Raw genomic sequence first — 3,029 nt, 5'->3', positions numbered from 1 at the left:
ACAAATCTGGAACCTGTAGTAGGTAACTACAAATGCTCAACTTGCAAATCCTGCGGATCGGCCATAGAGGGGACAAGCTTGACTTTTAACAAGCAATTAATACAACCCGCTAGCCTTAACAACTGCAGAAGTACAAATGTAGTCTACCTCATCATTTGCCCCTGCGGTAAAGGCTACGTAGGGCAAACAAGTAGAGCTCTCAACGTCAGATTGACCGAGCATAGGTCAGCTATAAGAACAAGGAAATTGGCTGCCCATATGGTTAGCCATTTTGTAGAAAAAGGTCACACACCTAATGACATAACATGGTATATTCTGGAGAGAATACACCCAAGAGCAGGATGTGATCAAGAAAAAACACGCAAACTGAGAGAAGTATACTGGATATTTATTTTGGGGACAGCTATTAGTGGTCTTAATGCTGAAATTCCATGGGAGCAAGCCATCTTATGATAAAGGTGTAGCTGACAACATAAAATATAAAGTACTGGCGGTCAGATGGGGGAGAGTAAGACTACAGAACATGTGTCCCTTGATTAGATACAGAGCCATAGCAACAGAAGATATATATTGCAACACTATAGATGCCAAACATTGCCTGCAGATGGCAGCATTCTCCCTTAATAAACATCCTCTTGTTGCCCTCCTATCCACTTCAAAATATAACAAAGCAAACGTAACCTCCCAAATAAGATAAACCGATCGACTTTTTTAAGTGTAGAACGTAAATCATAGATAGTTTAATCTTTGTAAAGCATCCCTCGTTGTTACTATAATAAAAAGAGATCCACATTAAACATTTCAAATCGGCTCATCCAAAAAAACACCAAAAAATAATAACAGGTGGGTACAGCAGACGTAGTGATCACGTTACAAAATATAAAATGAGCCAGCACATAAATCTAGTGCTAGAGGAACTAGGATAATATGGCTGAGCCATTAGTAGAGAAATACAGACAAACAGTACGAGCAGTATTGCACCAACGCGTAATCTCGCGAGAAGGCGCGTCCATGACGTAATTATGGCGCCACATAGTTTGTTATGAAAAGGCTCCGTAAAATGAGTGGCAGTAAGACCCGAACCAGAGGCATATCGAAGGGCTCAACAGAAAACACATCAGGTAGGTCACGCAAATCTAAACAGACAGAGGCGCTAATAATATGTTTCCTAACGAGATAATCGTTTTCCAAGCTAAACAACTGAGCACGCGCTCTCTTTTCTCACCCCCTCTTTAAGATGTATGGCAAAATGTAAAGAAGCAACAGCAAGGGGTCAGTAAGAAGTTAAACCTAGGAGTCGACAATAATAGTAAGAGTGAAAGACTCTGAAGATCTGCTTCAGGTAAGGGACGCACCGTTTTAGTCAGAGGCCAGCACACTTAAAAATAGTTGTAAACTAATTTAAAACATTGTCCTGTGCCTCTTGTCATAGGTCACAAACCACGGCTATCTAGAGTACAGACTATCAAAATAGAAACAACTTGGTCAACCGGCAAGCGTAGAGGAGCAAATTTACAATCTGCAGGTAATGGGCGCAACATCCATACTATGGACACAAAGAACGCTAACATTAACAAATCCAAAAAGAAAATGATGCCCTTATGTCTTTTAATATAGGTAATAACATTTATATCATTTGCACTGGCTTTGATACAAAAGTATCAGTCTTGCCATCTGGGGATCAAGACGGACAGACAGCTAAGCACTGTTAAAGATAACCATCATTCAAGGTAATCCGGTTAGAGGGATAGAAATATAACGATCTTTACAGAAGGGAAGGATGTTAATAGATATATCTCCCCCTCTTCCAGAAACAAAGAACTGGTCCCCCGATAAATCGGGTACAAGTGTAGAAATAAATCTAGTAGAAGCCACGACGCTCCAACAAAAAAGGTATTAAGATGCCACTATTGGTACTAGTAGAAAGCGTAGTAACATCAGAAATCAGTTTTTCAAATGAAATTTTCTCCCCTTTCTGGGTAATTTGTCACGGGCTCCCTAAACACCCTATGAGTCTTGTTTTCTACCTTTAAAGCTCCCATCTGCACGTAATAGGCAAAACCATGTTGTCTAAAGAGTCAAAAAGTAAATCTGACGAAGATGTAAATATTGTACAGAAAAATACCTATATGAGGAAATAGTTGTAAAGTATGTATATGGTATGTAAATAAATGTATATGTATGTAGATATGACGGCACCTAGCCAGTGAGGGCTCACCATTCACTCAGGGGTTTGCACAAATGTATCAGATAAAGATATAATCATTTATAGAGATACAACAGAATGAAGTAAACAGTTAGACAAGAGAATTAAATAAATCTGTGCATAAGATAAATACTAAAGTATTACTTTCTCATCATTTTAGCTACGGTTATCATAACAGAGAACAAGGCAGATTTCCTGAGGAAGGCAACTGGCCGAAACGCGTTGAAGGAATTAATTCTGCATTTATATTAAGTCTCAAATAGTGATGATGTTGTTTTAAAAAAAAACAGTTTTAATGTAAAACCATCCTAATGTTTTGTATGTAAAAAATTTTTTTGTAACAAAATAAGTAAGAGTATATATAAGAAAAAAAAGGAGAAAAAAAGGATAAAAAGGAAACAAAACAACAAAGACTAAATATCAAATATATACAAAAAATAAATAACCTTGATCAGAATTCCATGGGTGGAGAATGATTTATTATAACATACTTGTCTAAGTTACTCATGAATTAGTGCACGCTCTTTTTTCCAAAAAATTCAGTGCTGCTGGTGCCATTGTAACTTCAAAAAGGACCCGCCTCTCAGCCAAAAATGTGGAGAGGTTAACACTGATCAAGATGAATCAGCACTTCATACCACCAGATTACAAAGTACGTGAATGCACGCAGGAAGAAGAGGACACCGACTTAGGTGACGGAAGTTCTTCTCTGTTACCTGACCTTCTCCCATCTCAATTCATGGAGTTTGAGGACGAGCTCTTCTTCCCTGACACCGAGCCCTGAAAATGACTTCCTTTTTTTCGTCCTTATTCACTTTTATTC

The 3,029-nt window shown here is 38.2% G+C and overlaps 1 long non-coding RNA gene across 3 annotated transcripts; it reads left to right on the top strand.

Moving 5' to 3' along the window:
* The first annotated feature begins 1,015 nt into the window (after nucleotides 1–1,015).
* On the top strand, nucleotides 1,016–2,492 carry LOC147751107 (uncharacterized). 3 transcript variants are annotated; one of them, XR_015299931.1, is made up of 5 exons: nucleotides 1,016–1,121; nucleotides 1,238–1,342; nucleotides 1,433–1,525; nucleotides 1,618–1,893; nucleotides 2,367–2,492. It is a non-coding gene; the product is annotated as an uncharacterized LOC147751107 (long non-coding RNA). The 3 variants fall into 3 exon arrangements; XR_015299932.1 differs by having other exon boundaries at nucleotides 1,618–1,730; nucleotides 2,367–2,419; XR_015299928.1 differs by having other exon boundaries at nucleotides 1,618–2,452.
* The last annotated feature ends 537 nt before the right edge of the window (nucleotides 2,493–3,029 follow it).

This window comes from Lissotriton vulgaris, chromosome 1_1, assembly GCF_964263255.1.
Source record: "Lissotriton vulgaris chromosome 1_1, aLisVul1.2, whole genome shotgun sequence".
Lineage (NCBI taxonomy): Eukaryota > Metazoa > Chordata > Amphibia > Caudata > Salamandridae > Lissotriton > Lissotriton vulgaris.
This window is presented reverse-complemented; position numbering and strand designations above follow the sequence as displayed.